The sequence below is a fragment of the Pimephales promelas genome, chromosome 13 (assembly GCF_988280905.1).
Source record: "Pimephales promelas chromosome 13, fPimPro1.hap1.1, whole genome shotgun sequence".
In the NCBI taxonomy this organism is placed as follows: Eukaryota; Metazoa; Chordata; class Actinopteri; order Cypriniformes; family Leuciscidae; genus Pimephales; species Pimephales promelas.
The window spans coordinates 3,863,300-3,891,292 of record NC_142781.1 but is presented as its reverse complement, the minus strand read 5'-3'; the positions used below and the strand labels follow the sequence as shown (position 1 = coordinate 3,891,292).

Here is a 27,993-nt window from a genome sequence, read left to right as displayed (position 1 = left end):
ACGTGGAAGACCAGTGTCTGGAATTCGCATGAGATTTTTAAGAACTTTCTGGAGGCTAAATGAACAAACCCTTCATCTCCTTGGATTGCAGGTAGATTCCTCCACAGGAATGCTTCTTCTTTACCACGGACAAACACCTTGTATGAGCTCGTGCTCTGCCGTGGAAACTGCTGATAAAGCCAACCCTGCCGTTCAAGACTCACCTGAGGGTGGTAAGCTAATTCTATTTGAAAGGTTTTACTTTCAAGATAGCATTTGCATTGGTTTGTAAAAGTTTGGTTTATGCATGTTTGACCTAAGTTTGTGTGGCATTTCCACTATTGCATTTCCAATCTGACCAGCAGGGGTCACCAGTGTGGCCATCCGAATGCGTTGAAACATTAGAGGATGGAGCAAATGTAATAAGAATCTGCCCGATCACCAGATGACCGGCACACCCTGTCTAAGAGGATGTCCCTGAATCCAGTAGTACGTGGAAGACCAGTGTCTGGAATTCGCATGAGATTTTTAGGAACTTTCTGGAGGCTAAATGAACAAACCCTTCATATCCTTGGATTGCAGGTGGATTCCTCCACAGGAGAGGGAGAGCTCCTCTTCCTGCCCCTCTTGGCCAAAATGAAAGGCTTAGATAACAATAACTCCCATAAAGCATGTCCAGTATTAATTGACTTCTCAACGGCTGAGCATACAATGCCGTACCGCTCAGGGACACTGCTGTGACGACCGGTCCTCGTTAGTATAGTGGACAGTATCTCCGCCTGTCACGCGGAAGACCGGGGTTCGATTCCCAGACGGGGAGGCTTCTTCTTTACCACGGACAAACACCTTGTATGAGCTCATGCTCTGCCGTGGAAACTGCTGATAAAGCCAACCCTGCCGTTCAAGTCTCACCTGAGGGTGGTAAGCTAATTCTATTTGAAAGGTTTTACTTTCAAGATAGCATTTGCATTGGTTTGTAAAAGGTTGGTTTATGCATGTTTGACCTGAGTTTGTGTGGCATTTCCAGTGTTGCATTTCCAATCTGACCAGCAGGGGTCACCAGTGTGGCCATCCGAATGCGTTGAAACATTAGAGGATGGAGCAAATGTAATAAGAATCTGCCCCATCACCAGATGACCTGCAAACCCTGTCTAAGAGGATGTCCCTGAATCCAGTAGTACGTGGAAGACCAGTGTCTGGAATTCGCATGAGATTTTTAAGAACTTTCTGGAGGCTAAATGAACAAACCCTTCATCTCCTTCGATTGCAGGTAGATTCCTCCACAGGAATGCTTCTTCTTTACAACGGACAAACACCTTGTATGAGCTCATGCTCTGCCGTGGAAACTGCTGATAAAGCCAACCCTGCCGTTCAAGACTCACCTGAGGGTGGTAAGCTAATTCTATTTGAAAGGTTTTACTTTCAAGATAGCATTTGCATTGGTTTGTAAAAGGTTGGTTTATGCATGTTTGACCTAAGTTTGTGTGGCATTTCCAGTGTTGCATTTCCAATCTGACCAGCAGGGGTCACCAGTGTGGCCTTCCGAATGCGTTGAAACAGTTAATCAATTTGCAAAGCAATCAGTTGAAAGCTTTGAAAAGCTTTGTTTCTCCCAACACTACCCTTTTGTGATTGGTAAACCTTACAATCATTCTGCTGACCCAAGATTTGAAGTTGTGAACTGGGAAAGTGGCAATGGTTTGACCACCACCCAGCTCCAAACAAAAAGTCTTCTGTTTTTGAACAAAGGCATTTAGCTCTGCTGTGAGCAGAGCATCCAAAAATACCAATAACTCGCAAACGTTCCCCTCCACGGAAATCTTTAGTAAAAGGCGAAAGATTTATGCGTGAATGAAGAGAAACTCGAGCTGTAACCATGAGACGTTGGGACAATGTGCTATCACACACATGCCACCATGCTCAGCAAGGGTAATGTCTGGTGCAGGCTCCTCCCACCCAGCTTTTTGTCTTTTTTTGTTAAAAACAATAATATAGCCATTTCCATTAGAGGATGGAGCAAATGTAATAAGAATCTGCCCCATCACCAGATGACCGGCAAACCCTGTCTAAGAGGATGTCCCTGAATCCAGTAGTACGTGGAAGACCAGTGTCTAGAATTCTCATGAGGTTTTTAGGAACTTTCTGGAGGCTAAATGAACAAACCCTTCATCTCCTTGGATTGCAGGTGGGTTCCTCCACAGGAGAGGGAGAGGCATACAATGCCGTACCGCTCAGGGACACTGCTTTGACGACCGGTCCTCGTTAGTATAGTGGACAGTATCTCCGCCTGTCACGCGGACGACCGGGGTTCGATTCCCCGACGGGGAGGCTTCTTCTTTACCACGGACAAACACCTTGTATGAGCTCGTGCTCTGCCGTGGAAACTGCTGATAAAGCCAACCCTGCCGTTCAAGACTCACCTGAGGGTGGTAAGCTAATTCTATTTGAAAGGTTTTACTTTCAAGATAGCATTTGCATTGGTTTGTAAAAGTTTGGTTTATGCATGTTTGACCTAAGTTTGTGTGGCATTTCCACTATTGCATTTCCAATCTGACCAGCAGGGGTCACCAGTGTGGCCATCCGAATGCGTTGAAACATTAGAGGATGGAGCAAATGTAATAAGAATCTGCCCGATCACCAGATGACCGGCACACCCTGTCTAAGAGGATGTCCCTGAATCCAGTAGTACGTGGAAGACCAGTGTCTGGAATTCGCATGAGATTTTTAGGAACTTTCTGGAGGCTAAATGAACAAACCCTTCATATCCTTGGATTGCAGGTGGATTCCTCCACAGGAGAGGGAGAGCTCCTCTTCCTGCCCCTCTTGGCCAAAATGAAAGGCTTAGATAACAATAACTCCCATAAAGCATGTCCAGTATTAATTGACTTCTCAACGGCTGAGCATACAATGCCGTACCGCTCAGGGACACTGCTGTGACGACCGGTCCTCGTTAGTATAGTGGACAGTATCTCCGCCTGTCCCGCGGAAGACCGGGGTTCGATTCCCCGATGGGGAGGCTTCTTCTTTACCACGGACAAACACCTTGTATGAGCTCATGCTCTGCCGTGGAAACTGCTGATAAAGCCAACCCTGCCGTTCAAGTCTCACCTGAGGGTGGTAAGCTAATTCTATTTGAAAGGTTTTACTTTCAAGATAGCATTTGCATTGGTTTGTAAAAGGTTGGTTTATGCATGTTTGACCTGAGTTTGTGTGGCATTTCCAGTGTTGCATTTCCAATCTGACCAGCAGGGGTCACCAGTGTGGCCTTCCGAATGCGTTGAAACAGTTAATCAATTTGCAAAGCAATCAGTTGAAAGCTTTGAAAAGCTTTGTTTCTCCCAACACTACCCTTTTGTGTTTCGTAAACCTTACAATCATTCTGCTGACCCAAGATTTGAAGTTGTGAACTGGGAAAGTGGCAATGGTTTGACCAAAACCCAGCTCCAAACAAAAAGTCTTCTGTTTTTGAACAAAGGCATTTAGCTCTACTGTGAGCAGAGCATCCAAAAATACCAATAACTCGCAAACGTTCCCCTCCACGGAAATCTTTAGTAAAAGGCGAAAGATTTATGCATGAATGAAGAGAAACTCGAGCTGTAACCATGAGTCGTTGGGACAATGTGCTATCACACACATGCCACCATGCTCAGCAAGGGTAATGTCTGGTGCAGGCTCCTCCCACCCAGCTTTTTGTCTTTTTTTGTTAAAAACAATAATATAGCCATTTCCATTAGAGGATGGAGCAAATGTAATAAGAATCTGCCCCATCACCAGATGACCGGCAAACCCTGTCTAAAAGGATGTCCCTGAATCCAGTAGTACGTGGAAGACCAGTGTCTAGAATTCGCTTGATATTTTAATGGAACTTTCTGGAGGCTAAATGAACAAACCCTTCATCTCCTTGGATTGCAGGTGGATTCCTCCACAGGAGAGGGAGAGGCATACAATGCCGTACCGCTCAGGGACATTGCTTTGACGACCGATTCTCGTTAGTATAGTGGACAGTATCTCCGCCTGTCACGCGGAAGACCGGGGTTCGATTCCCTGACGGGGAGGCTTCTTCTTTACCACGGACAAACACCTTGTATGAGCTCGTGCTCTGCCGTGGAAACTGCTGATAAAGCCAACCCTGCCGTTCAAGACTCACCTGAGGGTGGTAAGCTAATTCTATTTGAAAGGTTTTACTTTCAAGATAGCATTTGCATTGGTTTGTAAAAGTTTGGTTTATGCATGTTTGACCTAAGTTTGTGTGGCATTTCCACTATTGCATTTCCAATCTGACCAGCAGGGTTCACCAGTGTGGCCATCCGAATGCGTTGAAACATTAGAGGATGGAGCAAATGTAATAAGAATCTGCCCCATCACCAGATGACTGGCAAACCCTGTCTAAGAGGATGTCCCTGAATCCAGTAGTACGTGGAAGACCAGTGTCTAGAATTCGCATGAGATTTTTAGGAACTTTCTGGAGGCTAAATGAACAAACCCTTCATATCCTTGGATTGCAGGTGGATTCCTCCACAGGAGAGGGAGAGCTCCTCTTCCTGCCCCTCTTGGCCAAAATGAAAGGCTTAAATAACAATAACTCCCATAAAGCATGTCCAGTATTAATTGACTTCTCAACGGCTGAGCATACAATGCCGTACCGCTCAGGGACACTGCTGTGACGACCGGTCCTCGTTAGTATAGTGGACAGTATCTCTGCCTGTCACGCGGAAGACCGGGGTTCGATTCCCCGACGGGGAGGCTTCTTCTTTACCACGGACAAACACCTTGTATGAGCTCATGCTCTGCCGTGGAAACTGCTGATAAAGCCAACCCTGCCGTTCAAGTCTCACCTGAGGGTGGTAAGCTAATTCTATTTGAAAGGTTTTACTTTCAAGATAGCATTTGCATTGGTTTGTAAAAGGTTGGTTTATGCATGTTTGACCTAAGTTTGTGTGGCATTTCCACTGTTGCATTTCCAATCTGACCAGCAGGGTTCACCAATGTGGCCATCCGAATGCGTTGAAACATTAGAGGATGGAGCAAATGTAATAAGAATCTGCCCGATCACCAGATGACCGGCACACCCTGTCTAAGAGGATGTCCCTGAATCCAGTAGTACGTGGAAGACCAGTGTCTGGAATTCGCATGAGATTTTTAGGAACTTTCTGGAGGCTAAATGAACAAACCCTTCATCTCCTTGGATTGCAGGTAGATTCCTCCACAGGAAGGCTTCTTCTTTACCATGGACAAACACCTTGTATGAGCTCATGCTCTGCCGTGGAAACTACTGATAAAGCCAACCCTGCCGTTCAAGACTCACCTGAGGGTGGTAAGCTAATTCTATTTGAAAGGTTTTACTTTCAAGATAGCATTTGCATTGGTTTGTAAAAGGTTGGTTTATGCATGTTTGACCTAAGTTTGAAACATTAGAGGATGGAGCAAATGTAATAAGAATCTGCCCCATCACCAGATGACCTGCAAACCCTGTCTAAGAGGATGTCCCTGAATCCAGTAGTACGTGGAAGACCAGTGTCTGGAATTCGCATGAGATTTTTAAGAACTTTCTGGAGGCTAAATGAACAAACCCTTCATCTCCTTGGATTGCAGGTAGATTCCTCCACAGGAATGCTTCTTCTTTACCACGGACAAACACCTTGTATGAGCTCGTGCTCTGCCGTGGAAACTGCTGATAAAGCCAACCCTGCCGTTCAAGACTCACCTGAGGGTGGTAAGCTAATTCTATTTGAAAGGTTTTACTTTCAAGATAGCATTTGCATTGGTTTGTAAAAGTTTGGTTTATGCATGTTTGACCTAAGTTTGTGTGGCATTTCCACTATTGCATTTCCAATCTGACCAGCAGGGGTCACCAGTGTGGCCATCCGAATGCGTTGAAACATTAGAGGATGGAGCAAATGTAATAAGAATCTGCCCGATCACCAGATGACCGGCACACCCTGTCTAAGAGGATGTCCCTGAATCCAGTAGTACGTGGAAGACCAGTGTCTGGAATTCGCATGAGATTTTTAGGAACTTTCTGGAGGCTAAATGAACAAACCCTTCATATCCTTGGATTGCAGGTGGATTCCTCCACAGGAGAGGGAGAGCTCCTCTTCCTGCCCCTCTTGGCCAAAATGAAAGGCTTAGATAACAATAACTCCCATAAAGCATGTCCAGTATTAATTGACTTCTCAACGGCTGAGCATACAATGCCGTACCGCTCAGGGACACTGCTGTGACGACCGGTCCTCGTTAGTATAGTGGACAGTATCTCCGCCTGTCACGCGGAAGACCGGGGTTCGATTCCCAGACGGGGAGGCTTCTTCTTTACCACGGACAAACACCTTGTATGAGCTCATGCTCTGCCGTGGAAACTGCTGATAAAGCCAACCCTGCCGTTCAAGTCTCACCTGAGGGTGGTAAGCTAATTCTATTTGAAAGGTTTTACTTTCAAGATAGCATTTGCATTGGTTTGTAAAAGGTTGGTTTATGCATGTTTGACCTGAGTTTGTGTGGCATTTCCAGTGTTGCATTTCCAATCTGACCAGCAGGGGTCACCAGTGTGGCCATCCGAATGCGTTGAAACATTAGAGGATGGAGCAAATGTAATAAGAATCTGCCCCATCACCAGATGACCTGCAAACCCTGTCTAAGAGGATGTCCCTGAATCCAGTAGTACGTGGAAGACCAGTGTCTGGAATTCGCATGAGATTTTTAAGAACTTTCTGGAGGCTAAATGAACAAACCCTTCATCTCCTTCGATTGCAGGTAGATTCCTCCACAGGAATGCTTCTTCTTTACAACGGACAAACACCTTGTATGAGCTCATGCTCTGCCGTGGAAACTGCTGATAAAGCCAACCCTGCCGTTCAAGACTCACCTGAGGGTGGTAAGCTAATTCTATTTGAAAGGTTTTACTTTCAAGATAGCATTTGCATTGGTTTGTAAAAGGTTGGTTTATGCATGTTTGACCTAAGTTTGTGTGGCATTTCCAGTGTTGCATTTCCAATCTGACCAGCAGGGGTCACCAGTGTGGCCTTCCGAATGCGTTGAAACAGTTAATCAATTTGCAAAGCAATCAGTTGAAAGCTTTGAAAAGCTTTGTTTCTCCCAACACTACCCTTTTGTGATTGGTAAACCTTACAATCATTCTGCTGACCCAAGATTTGAAGTTGTGAACTGGGAAAGTGGCAATGGTTTGACCACCACCCAGCTCCAAACAAAAAGTCTTCTGTTTTTGAACAAAGGCATTTAGCTCTGCTGTGAGCAGAGCATCCAAAAATACCAATAACTCGCAAACGTTCCCCTCCACGGAAATCTTTAGTAAAAGGCGAAAGATTTATGCGTGAATGAAGAGAAACTCGAGCTGTAACCATGAGACGTTGGGACAATGTGCTATCACACACATGCCACCATGCTCAGCAAGGGTAATGTCTGGTGCAGGCTCCTCCCACCCAGCTTTTTGTCTTTTTTTGTTAAAAACAATAATATAGCCATTTCCATTAGAGGATGGAGCAAATGTAATAAGAATCTGCCCCATCACCAGATGACCGGCAAACCCTGTCTAAGAGGATGTCCCTGAATCCAGTAGTACGTGGAAGACCAGTGTCTAGAATTCGCTTGATATTTTAATGGAACTTTCTGGAGGCTAAATGAACAAACCCTTCATCTCCTTGGATTGCAGGTGGGTTCCTCCACAGGAGAGGGAGAGGCATACAATGCCGTACCGCTCAGGGACACTGCTTTGACGACCGGTCCTCGTTAGTATAGTGGACAGTATCTCCGCCTGTCACGCGGACGACCGGGGTTTGATTCCCCGACGTCGATTCCCCGACGGGGAGGCTTTTTCTTTACCACGGACAAACACCTTGTATGAGCTCGTGCTCTGCCGTGGAAACTGCTGATAATGCCAACCCTGCCGTTCAAGACTCACCTGAGGGTGGTAAGCTAATTCTATTTGAAAGGTTTTACTTTCAAGATAGCATTTGCATTGGTTTGTAAAAGTTTGGTTTATGCATGTTTGACCTAAGTTTGTGTGGCATTTCCACTATTGCATTTCCAATCTGACCAGCAGGGTTCACCAGTGTGGCCATCCGAATGCGTTGAAACATTAGAGGATGGAGCAAATGTAATAAGAATCTGCCCCATCACCAGATGACTGGCAAACCCTGTCTAAGAGGATGTCCCTGAATCCAGTAGTACGTGGAAGACCAGTGTCTGGAATTCGCATGAGATTTTTAGGAACTTTCTGGAGGCTAAATGAACAAACCCTTCATCTCCTTGGATTGCAGGTAGATTCCTCCACAGGAAGGCTTCTTCTTTACCACGGACAAACACCTTGTATGAGCTCATGCTCTGCCGTGGAAACTGCTGATAAAGCCAACCCTGCCGTTCAAGACTCACCTGAGGGTGGTAAGCTAATTCTATTTGAAAGGTTTTACTTTCAAGATAGCATTTGCATTGGTTTGTAAAAGGTTGGTTTATGCATGTTTGACCTAAGTTTGTGTGGCATTTCCACTGTTGCATTTCCAATCTGACCAGCAGGGTTCACCAGTGTGGCCATCCGAATGCGTTGAAACATTAGAGGATGGAGCAAATGTAATAAGAATCTGCCCCATCACCAGATGACCTGCAAACCCTGTCTAAGAGGATGTCCCTGAATCCAGTAGTACGTGGAAGACCAGTGTCTGGAATTCGCATGAGATTTTTAAGAACTTTCTGGAGGCTAAATGAACAAACCCTTCATCTCCTTGGATTGCAGGTGGATTCCTCCACAGGAATGCTTCTTCTTTACCACGGACAAACACCTTGTATGAGCTCATGCTCTGCCGTGGAAACTGCTGATAAAGCCAACCCTGCCGTTCAAGACTCACCTGAGGGTGGTAAGCTAATTCTATTTGAAAGGTTTTACTTTCAAGATAGCATTTGCATTGGTTTGTAAAAGGTTGGTTTATGCATGTTTGACCTAAGTTTGTGTGGCATTTCCAGTGTTGCATTTCCAATCTGACCAGCAGGGGTCACCAGTGTGGCCTTCCGAATGCGTTGAAACAGTTAATCAATTTGCAAAGCAATCAGTTGAAAGCTTTGAAAAGCTTTGTTTCTCCCAACACTACCCTTTTGTGATTGGTAAACCTTACAATCATGCTGCTGACCCAAGATTTGAAGTTGTGAACTGGGAAAGTGGCAATGGTTTGACCACCACCCAGCTCCAAACAAAACGTCTTCTGTTTTTGAACAAAGGCATTTAGCTCTGCTGTGAGCAGAGCATCCAAAAATACCAATAACTCGCAAACGTTCCCCTCCACGGAAATCTTTAGTAAAAGGCGAAAGATTTATGCGTGAATGAAGAGAAACTCGAGCTGTAACCATGAGACGTTGGGACAATGTGCTATCACACACATGCCACCATGCTCAGCAAGGGTAATGTCTGGTGCAGGCTCCTCCCACCCAGCTTTTTGTCTTTTTTTGTTAAAAACAATAATATAGCCATTTCCATTAGAGGATGGAGCAAATGTAATAAGAATCTGCCCCATCACCAGATGACCGGCAAACCCTGTCTAAGAGGATGTCCCTGAATTCAGTAGTACGTGGAAGACCAGTGTCTAGAATTCTCATGAGGTTTTTAGGAACTTTCTGGAGGCTAAATGAACAAACCCTTCATCTCCTTGGATTGCAGGTGGATTCCTCCACAGGAGAGGGAGAGCTCCTCTTCCTGCCCCCCTTGGCCAAAATGAAAGGCTTAAATAACAATAACTCCCATAAAGCATGTCCAGTCTTAATTGACTCCTCAACGGCTGAGCATACAATGCCGTACCGCTCAGGGACACTGCTGTGACGACCGGTCCTCGTTAGTATAGTGGACAGTATCTCCGCCTGTCACGCGGAAGACCGGGGTTCGATTCCCCGACGGGGAGGCTTCTTCTTTACCACGGACAAACACCTTGTATGAGCTCATGCTCTGCTGTGGAGACTGCTGATAAAGCCAAACCCGCCGTTCAAGACTCACCTGAGGGTGGTAAGCTAATTCTATTTGAAAGGTTTTACTTTCAAGATAGCATTTGCATTGGTTTGTAAAAGGTTGGTTTATGCATGTTTGACCTGAGTTTGTGTGGCATTTCCAGTGTTGCGTTTCCAATCTGACCAGCAGGGTTCACCAGTGTGGTCTTCCAAATGCGTTGAAACAGTTAATCAATTTGCAAAGCAATCAGTTGAAAGCTTTGAAAAGCTTTGTTTCTCCCAACACTACCCTTTTGTGATTGGTAAACCTTACAATCATTCTGCTGACCCAAGATTTGAAGTTGTGAACTGGGAAAGTGGCAATGGTTTGACCACCACCCAGCTCCAAACAAAAAGTCTTCTGTTTTTGAACAAAGGCGTTTAGCTCTGCTGTGAGCAGAGCATCCAAAAATACCAATAACTCGCAAACGTTCCCCTCCACGGAAATCTTTAGTAAAAGGCGAAAGATTTATGCGTGAATGAAGAGAAACTCGAGCTGTAACCATGAGACGTTGGGACAATGTGCTATCACACACATGCCACCATGCTCAGCAAGGGTAATGTCTGGTGCAGGCTCCTCCCACCCAGCTTTTTGTCTTTTTTTGTTAAAAACAATAATATAGCCATTTCCATTAGAGGATGGAGCAAATGTAATAAGAATCTGCCCCATCACCAGATGACCGGCAAACCCTGTCTAAGAGGATGTCCCTGAATCCAGTAGTACGTGGAAGACCAGTGTCTAGAATTCTCATGAGGTTTTTAGGAACTTTCTGGAGGCTAAATGAACAAACCCTTCATCTCCTTGGATTGCAGGTGGGTTCCTCCACAGGAGAGGGAGAGGCATACAATGCCGTACCGCTCAGGGACACTGCTTTGACGACCGGTCCTCGTTAGTATAGTGGACAGTATCTGCCTGTCACGCGGACGACCGGGGTTCGATTCCCCGACGGGGAGGCTTCTTCTTTACCACGGACAAACACCTTGTATGAGCTCGTGCTCTGCCGTGGAAACTGCTGATAAAGCCAACCCTGCCGTTCAAGACTCACCTGAGGGTGGTAAGCTAATTCTATTTGAAAGGTTTTACTTTCAAGATAGCATTTGCATTGGTTTGTAAAAGTTTGGTTTATGCATGTTTGACCTAAGTTTGTGTGGCATTTCCACTATTGCATTTCCAATCTGACCAGCAGGGTTCACCAGTGTGGCCATCCGAATGCGTTGAAACATTAGAGGATGGAGCAAATGTAATAAGAATCTGCCCCATCACCAGATGACTGGCAAACCCTGTCTAAGAGGATGTCCCTGAATCCAGTAGTACGTGGAAGACCAGTGTCTGGAATTCGCATGAGATTTTTAGGAACTTTCTGGAGGCTAAATGAACAAACCCTTCATCTCCTTGGATTGCAGGTAGATTCCTCCACAGGAAGGCTTCTTCTTTACCACGGACAAACACCTTGTATGAGCTCATGCTCTGCCGTGGAAACTGCTGATAAAGCCAACCCTGCCGTTCAAGACTCACCTGAGGGTGGTAAGCTAATTCTATTTGAAAGGTTTTACTTTCAAGATAGCATTTGCATTGGTTTGTAAAAGGTTGGTTTATGCATGTTTGACCTAAGTTTGTGTGGCATTTCCACTGTTGCATTTCCAATCTGACCAGCAGGGTTCACCAGTGTGGCCATCCGAATGCGTTGAAACATTAGAGGATGGAGCAAATGTAATAAGAATCTGCCCCATCACCAGATGACCTGCAAACCCTGTCTAAGAGGATGTCCCTGAATCCAGTAGTACGTGGAAGACCAGTGTCTGGAATTCGCATGAGATTTTTAAGAACTTTCTGGAGGCTAAATGAACAAACCCTTCATCTCCTTGGATTGCAGGTGGATTCCTCCACAGGAATGCTTCTTCTTTACCACGGACAAACACCTTGTATGAGCTCATGCTCTGCCGTGGAAACTGCTGATAAAGCCAACCCTGCCGTTCAAGACTCACCTGAGGGTGGTAAGCTAATTCTATTTGAAAGGTTTTACTTTCAAGATAGCATTTGCATTGGTTTGTAAAAGGTTGGTTTATGCATGTTTGACCTAAGTTTGTGTGGCATTTCCAGTGTTGCATTTCCAATCTGACCAGCAGGGGTCACCAGTGTGGCCTTCCGAATGCGTTGAAACAGTTAATCAATTTGCAAAGCAATCAGTTGAAAGCTTTGAAAAGCTTTGTTTCTCCCAACACTACCCTTTTGTGATTGGTAAACCTTACAATCATGCTGCTGACCCAAGATTTGAAGTTGTGAACTGGGAAAGTGGCAATGGTTTGACCACCACCCAGCTCCAAACAAAACGTCTTCTGTTTTTGAACAAAGGCATTTAGCTCTGCTGTGAGCAGAGCATCCAAAAATACCAATAACTCGCAAACGTTCCCCTCCACGGAAATCTTTAGTAAAAGGCGAAAGATTTATGCGTGAATGAAGAGAAACTCGAGCTGTAACCATGAGACGTTGGGACAATGTGCTATCACACACATGCCACCATGCTCAGCAAGGGTAATGTCTGGTGCAGGCTCCTCCCACCCAGCTTTTTGTCTTTTTTTGTTAAAAACAATAATATAGCCATTTCCATTAGAGGATGGAGCAAATGTAATAAGAATCTGCCCCATCACCAGATGACCGGCAAACCCTGTCTAAGAGGATGTCCCTGAATTCAGTAGTACGTGGAAGACCAGTGTCTAGAATTCTCATGAGGTTTTTAGGAACTTTCTGGAGGCTAAATGAACAAACCCTTCATCTCCTTGGATTGCAGGTGGATTCCTCCACAGGAGAGGGAGAGCTCCTCTTCCTGCCCCCCTTGGCCAAAATGAAAGGCTTAAATAACAATAACTCCCATAAAGCATGTCCAGTCTTAATTGACTCCTCAACGGCTGAGCATACAATGCCGTACCGCTCAGGGACACTGCTGTGACGACCGGTCCTCGTTAGTATAGTGGACAGTATCTCCGCCTGTCACGCGGAAGACCGGGGTTCGATTCCCCGACGGGGAGGCTTCTTCTTTACCACGGACAAACACCTTGTATGAGCTCATGCTCTGCTGTGGAGACTGCTGATAAAGCCAAACCCGCCGTTCAAGACTCACCTGAGGGTGGTAAGCTAATTCTATTTGAAAGGTTTTACTTTCAAGATAGCATTTGCATTGGTTTGTAAAAGGTTGGTTTATGCATGTTTGACCTGAGTTTGTGTGGCATTTCCAGTGTTGCGTTTCCAATCTGACCAGCAGGGTTCACCAGTGTGGTCTTCCAAATGCGTTGAAACAGTTAATCAATTTGCAAAGCAATCAGTTGAAAGCTTTGAAAAGCTTTGTTTCTCCCAACACTACCCTTTTGTGATTGGTAAACCTTACAATCATTCTGCTGACCCAAGATTTGAAGTTGTGAACTGGGAAAGTGGCAATGGTTTGACCACCACCCAGCTCCAAACAAAAAGTCTTCTGTTTTTGAACAAAGGCGTTTAGCTCTGCTGTGAGCAGAGCATCCAAAAATACCAATAACTCGCAAACGTTCCCCTCCACGGAAATCTTTAGTAAAAGGCGAAAGATTTATGCGTGAATGAAGAGAAACTCGAGCTGTAACCATGAGACGTTGGGACAATGTGCTATCACACACATGCCACCATGCTCAGCAAGGGTAATGTCTGGTGCAGGCTCCTCCCACCCAGCTTTTTGTCTTTTTTTGTTAAAAACAATAATATAGCCATTTCCATTAGAGGATGGAGCAAATGTAATAAGAATCTGCCCCATCACCAGATGACCGGCAAACCCTGTCTAAGAGGATGTCCCTGAATCCAGTAGTACGTGGAAGACCAGTGTCTAGAATTCTCATGAGGTTTTTAGGAACTTTCTGGAGGCTAAATGAACAAACCCTTCATCTCCTTGGATTGCAGGTGGGTTCCTCCACAGGAGAGGGAGAGGCATACAATGCCGTACCGCTCAGGGACACTGCTTTGACGACCGGTCCTCGTTAGTATAGTGGACAGTATCTGCCTGTCACGCGGACGACCGGGGTTCGATTCCCCGACGGGGAGGCTTCTTCTTTACCACGGACAAACACCTTGTATGAGCTCGTGCTCTGCCGTGGAAACTGCTGATAAAGCCAACCCTGCCGTTCAAGACTCACCTGAGGGTGGTAAGCTAATTCTATTTGAAAGGTTTTACTTTCAAGATAGCATTTGCATTGGTTTGTAAAAGTTTGGTTTATGCATGTTTGACCTAAGTTTGTGTGGCATTTCCACTATTGCATTTCCAATCTGACCAGCAGGGTTCACCAGTGTGGCCATCCGAATGCGTTGAAACATTAGAGGATGGAGCAAATGTAATAAGAATCTGCCCCATCACCAGATGACTGGCAAACCCTGTCTAAGAGGATGTCCCTGAATCCAGTAGTACGTGGAAGACCAGTGTCTGGAATTCGCATGAGATTTTTAGGAACTTTCTGGAGGCTAAATGAACAAACCCTTCATCTCCTTGGATTGCAGGTAGATTCCTCCACAGGAAGGCTTCTTCTTTACCATGGACAAACACCTTGTATGAGCTCATGCTCTGCCGTGGAAACTGCTGATAAAGCCAACCCTGCCGTTCAAGACTCACCTGAGGGTGGTAAGCTAATTCTATTTGAAAGGTTTTACTTTCAAGATAGCATTTGCATTGGTTTGTAAAAGGTTGGTTTATGCATGTTTGACCTAAGTTTGTGTGGCATTTCCACTGTTGCATTTCCAATCTGACCAGCAGGGTTCACCAGTGTGGCCATCCGAATGCGTTGAAACATTAGAGGATGGAGCAAATGTAATAAGAATCTGCCCCATCACCAGATGACCTGCAAACCCTGTCTAAGAGGATGTCCCTGAATCCAGTAGTACGTGGAAGACCAGTGTCTGGAATTCGCATGAGATTTTTAAGAACTTTCTGGAGGCTAAATGAACAAACCCTTCATCTCCTTGGATTGCAGGTAGATTCCTCCACAGGAATGCTTCTTCTTTACCACGGACAAACACCTTGTATGAGCCCATGCTCTGCCGTGGAAACTGCTGATAAAGCCAACCCTGCCGTTCAAGACTCACCTGAGGGTGGTAAGCTAATTCTATTTGAAAGGTTTTACTTTCAAGATAGCATTTGCATTGGTTTGTAAAAGGTTGGTTTATGCATGTTTGACCTAAGTTTGTGTGGCATTTCCAGTGTTGCATTTCCAATCTGACCAGCAGGGGTCACCAGTGTGGCCTTCCGAATGCGTTGAAACAGTTAATCAATTTGCAAAGCAATCAGTTGAAAGCTTTGAAAAGCTTTATTTCTCCCAACACTACCCTTTTGTGATTGGTAAACCTTACAATCATTCTGCTGACCCAAGATTTGAAGTTGTGAACTGGGAAAGTGGCAATGGTTTGACCACCACCCAGCTCCAAACAAAAAGTCTTCTGTTTTTGAACAAAGGCATTTAGCTCTGCTGTGAGCAGAGCATCCAAAAAAAAACAATAACTCTCAAACGTTCCCCTCCACGGAAATCTTTAGTAAAAGGCGAAAGATTTATGCGTGAATGAAGAGAAACTCGAGCTGTAACCATGAGACGTTGGGACAATGTGCTATCACACTCATGCCACCATGCTCAGCAAGGGTAATGTCTGGTGCAGGCTCCTCCCACCCAGCTTTTTGTCTTTTTTTGTTAAAAACAATAATATAGCCATTTCCATTAGAGGATGGAGCAAATGTAATAAGAATCTGCCCCATCACCAGATGACCGGCAAACCCTGTCTAAGAGGATGTCCCTGAATCCAGTAGTACGTGGAAGACCAGTGTCTAGAATTCGCTTGATATTTTAATGGAACTTTCTGGAGGCTAAATGAACAAACCCTTCATCTCCTTGGATTGCAGGTGGGTTCCTCCACAGGAGAGGGAGAGGCATACAATGCCGTACCGCTCAGGGACACTGCTTTGACGACCGGTCCTCGTTAGTATAGTGGACAGTATCTCCGCCTGTCACGCGGACGACCGGGGTTCGATTCCCCGACGTCGATTCCCCGACGGGGAGGCTTCTTCTTTACCACGGACAAACACCTTGTATGAGCTCGTGCTCTGCCGTGGAAACTGCTGATGAAGCCAACCCTGCCGTTCATGACTCACCTGAGGGTGGTAAGCTAATTCTATTTGAAAGGTTTTACTTTCAAGATAGCATTTGCATTGGTTTGTAAAAGTTTGGTTTATGCATGTTTGACCTAAGTTTGTGTGGCATTTCCACTGTTGCATTTCCAATCTGACCAGCAGGGTTCACCAGTGTGGCCATCCGAATGCGTTGAAACATTAGAGGATGGAGCAAATGTAATAAGAATCTGCCCCATCACCAGATGACCTGCAAACCCTGTCTAAGAGGATGTCCCTGAATCCAGTAGTACGTGGAAGACCAGTGTCTGGAATTCGCATGAGATTTTTAAGAACTTTCTGGAGGCTAAATGAACAAACCCTTCATCTCCTTGGATTGCAGGTGGATTCCTCCACAGGAATGCTTCTTCTTTACCACGGACAAACACCTTGTATGAGCTCATGCTCTGCCGTGGAAACTGCTGATAAAGCCAACCCTGCCGTTCAAGACTCACCTGAGGGTGGTAAGCTAATTCTATTTGAAAGGTTTTACTTTCAAGATAGCATTTGCATTGGTTTGTAAAAGGTTGGTTTATGCATGTTTGACCTAAGTTTGTGTGGCATTTCCAGTGTTGAATTTTCAATCTGACCAGCAGGGGTCACCAGTGTGGCCTTCCGAATGCGTTGAAACAGTTAATCAATTTGCAAAGCAATCAGTTGAAAGCTTTGAAAAGCTTTGTTTCTCCCAACACTACCCTTTTGTGATTGGTAAACCTTACAATCATGCTGCTGACCCAAGATTTGAAGTTGTGAACTGGGAAAGTGGCAATGGTTTGACCACCACCCAGCTCCAAACAAAACGTCTTCTGTTTTTGAACAAAGGCATTTAGCTCTGCTGTGAGCAGAGCATCCAAAAATACCAATAACTCGCAAACGTTCCCCTCCACGGAAATCTTTAGTAAAAGGCGAAAGATTTATGCGTGAATGAAGAGAAACTCGAGCTGTAACCATGAGACGTTGGGACAATGTGCTATCACACACATGCCACCATGCTCAGCAAGGGTAATGTCTGGTGCAGGCTCCTCCCACCCAGCTTTTTGTCTTTTTTTGTTAAAAACAATAATATAGCCATTTCCATTAGAGGATGGAGCAAATGTAATAAGAATCTGCCCCATCACCAGATGACCGGCAAACCCTGTCTAAGAGGATGTCCCTGAATTCAGTAGTACGTGGAAGACCAGTGTCTAGAATTCTCATGAGGTTTTTAGGAACTTTCTGGAGGCTAAATGAACAAACCCTTCATCTCCTTGGATTGCAGGTGGATTCCTCCACAGGAGAGGGAGAGCTCCTCTTCCTGCCCCCCTTGGCCAAAATGAAAGGCTTAAATAACAATAACTCCCATAAAGCATGTCCAGTCTTAATTGACTCCTCAACGGCTGAGCATACAATGCCGTACCGCTCAGGGACACTGCTGTGACGACCGGTCCTCGTTAGTATAGTGGACAGTATCTCCGCCTGTCACGCGGAAGACCGGGGTTCGATTCCCCGACGGGGAGGCTTCTTCTTTACCACGGACAAACACCTTGTATGAGCTCATGCTCTGCTGTGGAGACTGCTGATAAAGCCAAACCCGCCGTTCAAGACTCACCTGAGGGTGGTAAGCTAATTCTATTTGAAAGGTTTTACTTTCAAGATAGCATTTGCATTGGTTTGTAAAAGGTTGGTTTATGCATGTTTGACCTGAGTTTGTGTGGCATTTCCAGTGTTGCGTTTCCAATCTGACCAGCAGGGTTCACCAGTGTGGTCTTCCAAATGCGTTGAAACAGTTAATCAATTTGCAAAGCAATCAGTTGAAAGCTTTGAAAAGCTTTGTTTCTCCCAACACTACCCTTTTGTGATTGGTAAACCTTACAATCATTCTGCTGACCCAAGATTTGAAGTTGTGAACTGGGAAAGTGGCAATGGTTTGACCACCACCCAGCTCCAAACAAAAAGTCTTCTGTTTTTGAACAAAGGCGTTTAGCTCTGCTGTGAGCAGAGCATCCAAAAATACCAATAACTCGCAAACGTTCCCCTCCACGGAAATCTTTAGTAAAAGGCGAAAGATTTATGCGTGAATGAAGAGAAACTCGAGCTGTAACCATGAGACGTTGGGACAATGTGCTATCACACACATGCCACCATGCTCAGCAAGGGTAATGTCTGGTGCAGGCTCCTCCCACCCAGCTTTTTGTCTTTTTTTGTTAAAAACAATAATATAGCCATTTCCATTAGAGGATGGAGCAAATGTAATAAGAATCTGCCCCATCACCAGATGACCGGCAAACCCTGTCTAAGAGGATGTCCCTGAATCCAGTAGTACGTGGAAGACCAGTGTCTAGAATTCTCATGAGGTTTTTAGGAACTTTCTGGAGGCTAAATGAACAAACCCTTCATCTCCTTGGATTGCAGGTGGGTTCCTCCACAGGAGAGGGAGAGGCATACAATGCCGTACCGCTCAGGGACACTGCTTTGACGACCGGTCCTCGTTAGTATAGTGGACAGTATCTGCCTGTCACGCGGACGACCGGGGTTCGATTCCCCGACGGGGAGGCTTCTTCTTTACCACGGACAAACACCTTGTATGAGCTCGTGCTCTGCCGTGGAAACTGCTGATAAAGCCAACCCTGCCGTTCAAGACTCACCTGAGGGTGGTAAGCTAATTCTATTTGAAAGGTTTTACTTTCAAGATAGCATTTGCATTGGTTTGTAAAAGTTTGGTTTATGCATGTTTGACCTAAGTTTGTGTGGCATTTCCACTATTGCATTTCCAATCTGACCAGCAGGGTTCACCAGTGTGGCCATCCGAATGCGTTGAAACATTAGAGGATGGAGCAAATGTAATAAGAATCTGCCCCATCACCAGATGACTGGCAAACCCTGTCTAAGAGGATGTCCCTGAATCCAGTAGTACGTGGAAGACCAGTGTCTGGAATTCGCATGAGATTTTTAGGAACTTTCTGGAGGCTAAATGAACAAACCCTTCATCTCCTTGGATTGCAGGTAGATTCCTCCACAGGAAGGCTTCTTCTTTACCACGGACAAACACCTTGTATGAGCTCATGCTCTGCCGTGGAAACTGCTGATAAAGCCAACCCTGCCGTTCAAGACTCACCTGAGGGTGGTAAGCTAATTCTATTTGAAAGGTTTTACTTTCAAGATAGCATTTGCATTGGTTTGTAAAAGGTTGGTTTATGCATGTTTGACCTAAGTTTGTGTGGCATTTCCACTGTTGCATTTCCAATCTGACCAGCAGGGTTCACCAGTGTGGCCATCCGAATGCGTTGAAACATTAGAGGATGGAGCAAATGTAATAAGAATCTGCCCCATCACCAGATGACCTGCAAACCCTGTCTAAGAGGATGTCCCTGAATCCAGTAGTACGTGGAAGACCAGTGTCTGGAATTCGCATGAGATTTTTAAGAACTTTCTGGAGGCTAAATGAACAAACCCTTCATCTCCTTGGATTGCAGGTGGATTCCTCCACAGGAATGCTTCTTCTTTACCACGGACAAACACCTTGTATGAGCTCATGCTCTGCCGTGGAAACTGCTGATAAAGCCAACCCTGCCGTTCAAGACTCACCTGAGGGTGGTAAGCTAATTCTATTTGAAAGGTTTTACTTTCAAGATAGCATTTGCATTGGTTTGTAAAAGGTTGGTTTATGCATGTTTGACCTAAGTTTGTGTGGCATTTCCAGTGTTGCATTTCCAATCTGACCAGCAGGGGTCACCAGTGTGGCCTTCCGAATGCGTTGAAACAGTTAATCAATTTGCAAAGCAATCAGTTGAAAGCTTTGAAAAGCTTTGTTTCTCCCAACACTACCCTTTTGTGATTGGTAAACCTTACAATCATGCTGCTGACCCAAGATTTGAAGTTGTGAACTGGGAAAGTGGCAATGGTTTGACCACCACCCAGCTCCAAACAAAACGTCTTCTGTTTTTGAACAAAGGCATTTAGCTCTGCTGTGAGCAGAGCATCCAAAAATACCAATAACTCGCAAACGTTCCCCTCCACGGAAATCTTTAGTAAAAGGCGAAAGATTTATGCGTGAATGAAGAGAAACTCGAGCTGTAACCATGAGACGTTGGGACAATGTGCTATCACACACATGCCACCATGCTCAGCAAGGGTAATGTCTGGTGCAGGCTCCTCCCACCCAGCTTTTTGTCTTTTTTTGTTAAAAACAATAATATAGCCATTTCCATTAGAGGATGGAGCAAATGTAATAAGAATCTGCCCCATCACCAGATGACCGGCAAACCCTGTCTAAGAGGATGTCCCTGAATTCAGTAGTACGTGGAAGACCAGTGTCTAGAATTCTCATGAGGTTTTTAGGAACTTTCTGGAGGCTAAATGAACAAACCCTTCATCTCCTTGGATTGCAGGTGGATTCCTCCACAGGAGAGGGAGAGCTCCTCTTCCTGCCCCCCTTGGCCAAAATGAAAGGCTTAAATAACAATAACTCCCATAAAGCATGTCCAGTCTTAATTGACTCCTCAACGGCTGAGCATACAATGCCGTACCGCTCAGGGACACTGCTGTGACGACCGGTCCTCGTTAGTATAGTGGACAGTATCTCCGCCTGTCACGCGGAAGACCGGGGTTCGATTCCCCGACGGGGAGGCTTCTTCTTTACCACGGACAAACACCTTGTATGAGCTCATGCTCTGCTGTGGAGACTGCTGATAAAGCCAAACCCGCCGTTCAAGACTCACCTGAGGGTGGTAAGCTAATTCTATTTGAAAGGTTTTACTTTCAAGATAGCATTTGCATTGGTTTGTAAAAGGTTGGTTTATGCATGTTTGACCTGAGTTTGTGTGGCATTTCCAGTGTTGCGTTTCCAATCTGACCAGCAGGGTTCACCAGTGTGGTCTTCCAAATGCGTTGAAACAGTTAATCAATTTGCAAAGCAATCAGTTGAAAGCTTTGAAAAGCTTTGTTTCTCCCAACACTACCCTTTTGTGATTGGTAAACCTTACAATCATTCTGCTGACCCAAGATTTGAAGTTGTGAACTGGGAAAGTGGCAATGGTTTGACCACCACCCAGCTCCAAACAAAAAGTCTTCTGTTTTTGAACAAAGGCGTTTAGCTCTGCTGTGAGCAGAGCATCCAAAAATACCAATAACTCGCAAACGTTCCCCTCCACGGAAATCTTTAGTAAAAGGCGAAAGATTTATGCGTGAATGAAGAGAAACTCGAGCTGTAACCATGAGACGTTGGGACAATGTGCTATCACACACATGCCACCATGCTCAGCAAGGGTAATGTCTGGTGCAGGCTCCTCCCACCCAGCTTTTTGTCTTTTTTTGTTAAAAACAATAATATAGCCATTTCCATTAGAGGATGGAGCAAATGTAATAAGAATCTGCCCCATCACCAGATGACCGGCAAACCCTGTCTAAGAGGATGTCCCTGAATCCAGTAGTACGTGGAAGACCAGTGTCTAGAATTCTCATGAGGTTTTTAGGAACTTTCTGGAGGCTAAATGAACAAACCCTTCATCTCCTTGGATTGCAGGTGGGTTCCTCCACAGGAGAGGGAGAGGCATACAATGCCGTACCGCTCAGGGACACTGCTTTGACGACCGGTCCTCGTTAGTATAGTGGACAGTATCTGCCTGTCACGCGGACGACCGGGGTTCGATTCCCCGACGGGGAGGCTTCTTCTTTACCACGGACAAACACCTTGTATGAGCTCGTGCTCTGCCGTGGAAACTGCTGATAAAGCCAACCCTGCCGTTCAAGACTCACCTGAGGGTGGTAAGCTAATTCTATTTGAAAGGTTTTACTTTCAAGATAGCATTTGCATTGGTTTGTAAAAGTTTGGTTTATGCATGTTTGACCTAAGTTTGTGTGGCATTTCCACTATTGCATTTCCAATCTGACCAGCAGGGTTCACCAGTGTGGCCATCCGAATGCGTTGAAACATTAGAGGATGGAGCAAATGTAATAAGAATCTGCCCCATCACCAGATGACTGGCAAACCCTGTCTAAGAGGATGTCCCTGAATCCAGTAGTACGTGGAAGACCAGTGTCTGGAATTCGCATGAGATTTTTAGGAACTTTCTGGAGGCTAAATGAACAAACCCTTCATCTCCTTGGATTGCAGGTAGATTCCTCCACAGGAAGGCTTCTTCTTTACCATGGACAAACACCTTGTATGAGCTCATGCTCTGCCGTGGAAACTGCTGATAAAGCCAACCCTGCCGTTCAAGACTCACCTGAGGGTGGTAAGCTAATTCTATTTGAAAGGTTTTACTTTCAAGATAGCATTTGCATTGGTTTGTAAAAGGTTGGTTTATGCATGTTTGACCTAAGTTTGTGTGGCATTTCCACTGTTGCATTTCCAATCTGACCAGCAGGGTTCACCAGTGTGGCCATCCGAATGCGTTGAAACATTAGAGGATGGAGCAAATGTAATAAGAATCTGCCCCATCACCAGATGACCTGCAAACCCTGTCTAAGAGGATGTCCCTGAATCCAGTAGTACGTGGAAGACCAGTGTCTGGAATTCGCATGAGATTTTTAAGAACTTTCTGGAGGCTAAATGAACAAACCCTTCATCTCCTTGGATTGCAGGTAGATTCCTCCACAGGAATGCTTCTTCTTTACCACGGACAAACACCTTGTATGAGCCCATGCTCTGCCGTGGAAACTGCTGATAAAGCCAACCCTGCCGTTCAAGACTCACCTGAGGGTGGTAAGCTAATTCTATTTGAAAGGTTTTACTTTCAAGATAGCATTTGCATTGGTTTGTAAAAGGTTGGTTTATGCATGTTTGACCTAAGTTTGTGTGGCATTTCCACTGTTGCATTTCCAATCTGACCAGCAGGGTTCACCAGTGTGGCCATCCGAATGCGTTGAAACATTAGAGGATGGAGCAAATGTAATAAGAATCTGCCCCATCACCAGATGACCTGCAAACCCTGTCTAAGAGGATGTCCCTGAATCCAGTAGTACGTGGAAGACCAGTGTCTGGAATTCGCATGAGATTTTTAAGAACTTTCTGGAGGCTAAATGAACAAACCCTTCATCTCCTTGGATTGCAGGTGGATTCCTCCACAGGAATGCTTCTTCTTTACCACGGACAAACACCTTGTATGAGCTCATGCTCTGCCGTGGAAACTGCTGATAAAGCCAACCCTGCCGTTCAAGACTCACCTGAGGGTGGTAAGCTAATTCTATTTGAAAGGTTTTACTTTCAAGATAGCATTTGCATTGGTTTGTAAAAGGTTGGTTTATGCATGTTTGACCTAAGTTTGTGTGGCATTTCCAGTGTTGCATTTCCAATCTGACCAGCAGGGGTCACCAGTGTGGCCTTCCGAATGCGTTGAAACAGTTAATCAATTTGCAAAGCAATCAGTTGAAAGCTTTGAAAAGCTTTGTTTCTCCCAACACTACCCTTTTGTGATTGGTAAACCTTACAATCATGCTGCTGACCCAAGATTTGAAGTTGTGAACTGGGAAAGTGGCAATGGTTTGACCACCACCCAGCTCCAAACAAAACGTCTTCTGTTTTTGAACAAAGGCATTTAGCTCTGCTGTGAGCAGAGCATCCAAAAATACCAATAACTCGCAAACGTTCCCCTCCACGGAAATCTTTAGTAAAAGGCGAAAGATTTATGCGTGAATGAAGAGAAACTCGAGCTGTAACCATGAGACGTTGGGACAATGTGCTATCACACACATGCCACCATGCTCAGCAAGGGTAATGTCTGGTGCAGGCTCCTCCCACCCAGCTTTTTGTCTTTTTTTGTTAAAAACAATAATATAGCCATTTCCATTAGAGGATGGAGCAAATGTAATAAGAATCTGCCCCATCACCAGATGACCGGCAAACCCTGTCTAAGAGGATGTCCCTGAATTCAGTAGTACGTGGAAGACCAGTGTCTAGAATTCTCATGAGGTTTTTAGGAACTTTCTGGAGGCTAAATGAACAAACCCTTCATCTCCTTGGATTGCAGGTGGATTCCTCCACAGGAGAGGGAGAGCTCCTCTTCCTGCCCCCCTTGGCCAAAATGAAAGGCTTAAATAACAATAACTCCCATAAAGCATGTCCAGTCTTAATTGACTCCTCAACGGCTGAGCATACAATGCCGTACCGCTCAGGGACACTGCTGTGACGACCGGTCCTCGTTAGTATAGTGGACAGTATCTCCGCCTGTCACGCGGAAGACCGGGGTTCGATTCCCCGACGGGGAGGCTTCTTCTTTACCACGGACAAACACCTTGTATGAGCTCATGCTCTGCTGTGGAGACTGCTGATAAAGCCAAACCCGCCGTTCAAGACTCACCTGAGGGTGGTAAGCTAATTCTATTTGAAAGGTTTTACTTTCAAGATAGCATTTGCATTGGTTTGTAAAAGGTTGGTTTATGCATGTTTGACCTGAGTTTGTGTGGCATTTCCAGTGTTGCGTTTCCAATCTGACCAGCAGGGTTCACCAGTGTGGTCTTCCAAATGCGTTGAAACAGTTAATCAATTTGCAAAGCAATCAGTTGAAAGCTTTGAAAAGCTTTGTTTCTCCCAACACTACCCTTTTGTGATTGGTAAACCTTACAATCATTCTGCTGACCCAAGATTTGAAGTTGTGAACTGGGAAAGTGGCAATGGTTTGACCACCACCCAGCTCCAAACAAAAAGTCTTCTGTTTTTGAACAAAGGCGTTTAGCTCTGCTGTGAGCAGAGCATCCAAAAATACCAATAACTCGCAAACGTTCCCCTCCACGGAAATCTTTAGTAAAAGGCGAAAGATTTATGCGTGAATGAAGAGAAACTCGAGCTGTAACCATGAGACGTTGGGACAATGTGCTATCACACACATGCCACCATGCTCAGCAAGGGTAATGTCTGGTGCAGGCTCCTCCCACCCAGCTTTTTGTCTTTTTTTGTTAAAAACAATAATATAGCCATTTCCATTAGAGGATGGAGCAAATGTAATAAGAATCTGCCCCATCACCAGATGACCGGCAAACCCTGTCTAAGAGGATGTCCCTGAATCCAGTAGTACGTGGAAGACCAGTGTCTAGAATTCTCATGAGGTTTTTAGGAACTTTCTGGAGGCTAAATGAACAAACCCTTCATCTCCTTGGATTGCAGGTGGGTTCCTCCACAGGAGAGGGAGAGGCATACAATGCCGTACCGCTCAGGGACACTGCTTTGACGACCGGTCCTCGTTAGTATAGTGGACAGTATCTGCCTGTCACGCGGACGACCGGGGTTCGATTCCCCGACGGGGAGGCTTCTTCTTTACCACGGACAAACACCTTGTATGAGCTCGTGCTCTGCCGTGGAAACTGCTGATAAAGCCAACCCTGCCGTTCAAGACTCACCTGAGGGTGGTAAGCTAATTCTATTTGAAAGGTTTTACTTTCAAGATAGCATTTGCATTGGTTTGTAAAAGTTTGGTTTATGCATGTTTGACCTAAGTTTGTGTGGCATTTCCACTATTGCATTTCCAATCTGACCAGCAGGGTTCACCAGTGTGGCCATCCGAATGCGTTGAAACATTAGAGGATGGAGCAAATGTAATAAGAATCTGCCCCATCACCAGATGACTGGCAAACCCTGTCTAAGAGGATGTCCCTGAATCCAGTAGTACGTGGAAGACCAGTGTCTGGAATTCGCATGAGATTTTTAGGAACTTTCTGGAGGCTAAATGAACAAACCCTTCATCTCCTTGGATTGCAGGTAGATTCCTCCACAGGAAGGCTTCTTCTTTACCATGGACAAACACCTTGTATGAGCTCATGCTCTGCCGTGGAAACTGCTGATAAAGCCAACCCTGCCGTTCAAGACTCACCTGAGGGTGGTAAGCTAATTCTATTTGAAAGGTTTTACTTTCAAGATAGCATTTGCATTGGTTTGTAAAAGGTTGGTTTATGCATGTTTGACCTAAGTTTGTGTGGCATTTCCACTGTTGCATTTCCAATCTGACCAGCAGGGTTCACCAGTGTGGCCATCCGAATGCGTTGAAACATTAGAGGATGGAGCAAATGTAATAAGAATCTGCCCCATCACCAGATGACCTGCAAACCCTGTCTAAGAGGATGTCCCTGAATCCAGTAGTACGTGGAAGACCAGTGTCTGGAATTCGCATGAGATTTTTAAGAACTTTCTGGAGGCTAAATGAACAAACCCTTCATCTCCTTGGATTGCAGGTAGATTCCTCCACAGGAATGCTTCTTCTTTACCACGGACAAACACCTTGTATGAGCCCATGCTCTGCCGTGGAAACTGCTGATAAAGCCAACCCTGCCGTTCAAGACTCACCTGAGGGTGGTAAGCTAATTCTATTTGAAAGGTTTTACTTTCAAGATAGCATTTGCATTGGTTTGTAAAAGGTTGGTTTATGCATGTTTGACCTAAGTTTGTGTGGCATTTCCAGTGTTGCATTTCCAATCTGACCAGCAGGGGTCACCAGTGTGGCCTTCCGAATGCGTTGAAACAGTTAATCAATTTGCAAAGCAATCAGTTGAAAGCTTTGAAAAGCTTTATTTCTCCCAACACTACCCTTTTGTGATTGGTAAACCTTACAATCATTCTGCTGACCCAAGATTTGAAGTTGTGAACTGGGAAAGTGGCAATGGTTTGACCACCACCCAGCTCCAAACAAAAAGTCTTCTGTTTTTGAACAAAGGCATTTAGCTCTGCTGTGAGCAGAGCATCCAAAAAAAAACAATAACTCTCAAACGTTCCCCTCCACGGAAATCTTTAGTAAAAGGCGAAAGATTTATGCGTGAATGAAGAGAAACTCGAGCTGTAACCATGAGACGTTGGGACAATGTGCTATCACACTCATGCCACCATGCTCAGCAAGGGTAATGTCTGGTGCAGGCTCCTCCCACCCAGCTTTTTGTCTTTTTTTGTTAAAAACAATAATATAGCCATTTCCATTAGAGGATGGAGCAAATGTAATAAGAATCTGCCCCATCACCAGATGACCGGCAAACCCTGTCTAAGAGGATGTCCCTGAATCCAGTAGTACGTGGAAGACCAGTGTCTAGAATTCGCTTGATATTTTAATGGAACTTTCTGGAGGCTAAATGAACAAACCCTTCATCTCCTTGGATTGCAGGTGGGTTCCTCCACAGGAGAGGGAGAGGCATACAATGCCGTACCGCTCAGGGACACTGCTTTGACGACCGGTCCTCGTTAGTATAGTGGACAGTATCTCCGCCTGTCACGCGGACGACCGGGGTTCGATTCCCCGACGTCGATTCCCCGACGGGGAGGCTTCTTCTTTACCACGGACAAACACCTTGTATGAGCTCGTGCTCTGCCGTGGAAACTGCTGATGAAGCCAACCCTGCCGTTCATGACTCACCTGAGGGTGGTAAGCTAATTCTATTTGAAAGGTTTTACTTTCAAGATAGCATTTGCATTGGTTTGTAAAAGTTTGGTTTATGCATGTTTGACCTAAGTTTGTGTGGCATTTCCACTGTTGCATTTCCAATCTGACCAGCAGGGTTCACCAGTGTGGCCATCCGAATGCGTTGAAACATTAGAGGATGGAGCAAATGTAATAAGAATCTGCCCCATCACCAGATGACCTGCAAACCCTGTCTAAGAGGATGTCCCTGAATCCAGTAGTACGTGGAAGACCAGTGTCTGGAATTCGCATGAGATTTTTAAGAACTTTCTGGAGGCTAAATGAACAAACCCTTCATCTCCTTCGATTGCAGGTAGATTCCTCCACAGGAATGCTTCTTCTTTACCACGGACAAACACCTTGTATGAGCTCATGCTCTGCCGTGGAAACTGCTGATAAAGCCAACCCTGCCGTTCAAGACTCACCTGAGGGTGGTAAGCTAATTCTATTTGAAAGGTTTTACTTTCAAGATAGCATTTGCATTGGTTTGTAAAAGGTTGGTTTATGCATGTTTGACCTGA

The 27,993-nt window shown here is 45.2% G+C and overlaps 20 non-coding genes across 20 annotated transcripts; 5 read left to right on the top strand and 15 right to left on the bottom strand.

Annotated features, from left to right (window-relative positions):
• Window positions 1-1,734: 1,734 nt before the first annotated feature.
• Window positions 1,735-1,850, bottom strand: LOC148974598 (U5 spliceosomal RNA). The gene has a single exon (XR_016146122.1). It is a non-coding gene; the product is annotated as a U5 spliceosomal RNA (small nuclear RNA).
• A 1,610-nt stretch (window positions 1,851-3,460) lies between these two features.
• On the bottom strand, window positions 3,461-3,576 carry LOC148974597 (U5 spliceosomal RNA). Its single transcript, XR_016146254.1, has one exon. It is a non-coding gene; the product is annotated as a U5 spliceosomal RNA (small nuclear RNA).
• A 3,638-nt stretch (window positions 3,577-7,214) lies between these two features.
• LOC148974596 (U5 spliceosomal RNA) lies at window positions 7,215-7,330 on the bottom strand. Its single transcript, XR_016146121.1, has one exon. It is a non-coding gene; the product is annotated as a U5 spliceosomal RNA (small nuclear RNA).
• Window positions 7,331-9,207: 1,877 nt separating this feature from the next.
• On the bottom strand, window positions 9,208-9,323 carry LOC148974595 (U5 spliceosomal RNA). The gene has a single exon (XR_016146120.1). It is a non-coding gene; the product is annotated as a U5 spliceosomal RNA (small nuclear RNA).
• Window positions 9,324-9,803: 480 nt separating this feature from the next.
• trnad-guc (transfer RNA aspartic acid (anticodon GUC)) lies at window positions 9,804-9,875 on the top strand. The gene has a single exon. It is a non-coding gene; the product is annotated as a tRNA-Asp (tRNA).
• A 465-nt stretch (window positions 9,876-10,340) lies between these two features.
• Window positions 10,341-10,456, bottom strand: LOC148974593 (U5 spliceosomal RNA). Its single transcript, XR_016146119.1, has one exon. It is a non-coding gene; the product is annotated as a U5 spliceosomal RNA (small nuclear RNA).
• Window positions 10,457-12,316: 1,860 nt separating this feature from the next.
• LOC148974592 (U5 spliceosomal RNA) lies at window positions 12,317-12,432 on the bottom strand. The gene has a single exon (XR_016146335.1). It is a non-coding gene; the product is annotated as a U5 spliceosomal RNA (small nuclear RNA).
• A 480-nt stretch (window positions 12,433-12,912) lies between these two features.
• Window positions 12,913-12,984, top strand: trnad-guc (transfer RNA aspartic acid (anticodon GUC)). Its single transcript has one exon. It is a non-coding gene; the product is annotated as a tRNA-Asp (tRNA).
• A 465-nt stretch (window positions 12,985-13,449) lies between these two features.
• Window positions 13,450-13,565, bottom strand: LOC148974590 (U5 spliceosomal RNA). The gene has a single exon (XR_016146334.1). It is a non-coding gene; the product is annotated as a U5 spliceosomal RNA (small nuclear RNA).
• A 1,860-nt stretch (window positions 13,566-15,425) lies between these two features.
• Window positions 15,426-15,542, bottom strand: LOC148974589 (U5 spliceosomal RNA). Its single transcript, XR_016146317.1, has one exon. It is a non-coding gene; the product is annotated as a U5 spliceosomal RNA (small nuclear RNA).
• Window positions 15,543-16,949: 1,407 nt separating this feature from the next.
• On the bottom strand, window positions 16,950-17,065 carry LOC148974588 (U5 spliceosomal RNA). Its single transcript, XR_016146333.1, has one exon. It is a non-coding gene; the product is annotated as a U5 spliceosomal RNA (small nuclear RNA).
• Window positions 17,066-17,545: 480 nt separating this feature from the next.
• Window positions 17,546-17,617, top strand: trnad-guc (transfer RNA aspartic acid (anticodon GUC)). The gene has a single exon. It is a non-coding gene; the product is annotated as a tRNA-Asp (tRNA).
• A 465-nt stretch (window positions 17,618-18,082) lies between these two features.
• On the bottom strand, window positions 18,083-18,198 carry LOC148974586 (U5 spliceosomal RNA). The gene has a single exon (XR_016146332.1). It is a non-coding gene; the product is annotated as a U5 spliceosomal RNA (small nuclear RNA).
• Window positions 18,199-20,058: 1,860 nt separating this feature from the next.
• Window positions 20,059-20,174, bottom strand: LOC148974585 (U5 spliceosomal RNA). The gene has a single exon (XR_016146330.1). It is a non-coding gene; the product is annotated as a U5 spliceosomal RNA (small nuclear RNA).
• A 480-nt stretch (window positions 20,175-20,654) lies between these two features.
• trnad-guc (transfer RNA aspartic acid (anticodon GUC)) lies at window positions 20,655-20,726 on the top strand. Its single transcript has one exon. It is a non-coding gene; the product is annotated as a tRNA-Asp (tRNA).
• A 465-nt stretch (window positions 20,727-21,191) lies between these two features.
• On the bottom strand, window positions 21,192-21,307 carry LOC148974583 (U5 spliceosomal RNA). The gene has a single exon (XR_016146329.1). It is a non-coding gene; the product is annotated as a U5 spliceosomal RNA (small nuclear RNA).
• A 2,330-nt stretch (window positions 21,308-23,637) lies between these two features.
• On the bottom strand, window positions 23,638-23,753 carry LOC148974582 (U5 spliceosomal RNA). Its single transcript, XR_016146328.1, has one exon. It is a non-coding gene; the product is annotated as a U5 spliceosomal RNA (small nuclear RNA).
• Window positions 23,754-24,233: 480 nt separating this feature from the next.
• On the top strand, window positions 24,234-24,305 carry trnad-guc (transfer RNA aspartic acid (anticodon GUC)). The gene has a single exon. It is a non-coding gene; the product is annotated as a tRNA-Asp (tRNA).
• Window positions 24,306-24,770: 465 nt separating this feature from the next.
• Window positions 24,771-24,886, bottom strand: LOC148974580 (U5 spliceosomal RNA). Its single transcript, XR_016146327.1, has one exon. It is a non-coding gene; the product is annotated as a U5 spliceosomal RNA (small nuclear RNA).
• Window positions 24,887-26,746: 1,860 nt separating this feature from the next.
• On the bottom strand, window positions 26,747-26,863 carry LOC148974579 (U5 spliceosomal RNA). Its single transcript, XR_016146316.1, has one exon. It is a non-coding gene; the product is annotated as a U5 spliceosomal RNA (small nuclear RNA).
• Between the last annotated feature and the right edge of the window lie 1,130 nt (window positions 26,864-27,993).